The sequence below is a fragment of the Myotis brandtii genome, unplaced genomic scaffold (assembly GCF_000412655.1).
Source record: "Myotis brandtii unplaced genomic scaffold, ASM41265v1 scaffold165, whole genome shotgun sequence".
Lineage (NCBI taxonomy): Eukaryota > Metazoa > Chordata > Mammalia > Chiroptera > Vespertilionidae > Myotis > Myotis brandtii.
In genome coordinates, this window is record NW_005356042.1 from 227,315 (window position 1) to 227,762 (window position 448).

Sequence of the window (448 nt, forward strand, 5' to 3'; positions counted from 1 at the left end):
TTTCAGAGAGGAAAGGAGAGGGAGAGAGAGAGACATCAATGATGAGAGAAAATTATTGATCGGCTGCCTCCTGCATGCCCCACACTGGGGATCTAGCACTCAACCCTGGGCATGTATGTGCCCTGACCGGGAACTATGACCTCCTGGCTCATAAGTCAATGCTCAAGCACTGAGCCATGCTGGCCAGGCTTTTTTTCTTCTGTTTTCATAGGCATACTCCTAATTAAATACCTAATTACTTGTTTATACAATACTAGAGGCCCGGTGCACAAAAATTTGTGTACTCGGGAGGGTCCCTCAATCCAGCCTGTGCCCTCTCGCAGTCTGGGACCCCTTGGGGAATGACTACCTGCTGGCCTAGGCCTGCTCCCTGGGGGATTGGGCCTAAGCTGGTAGTCAGACATCCCTCTGGCAGCCTGGGAGCCCTCGGGGGATGTCCACTTGCCAG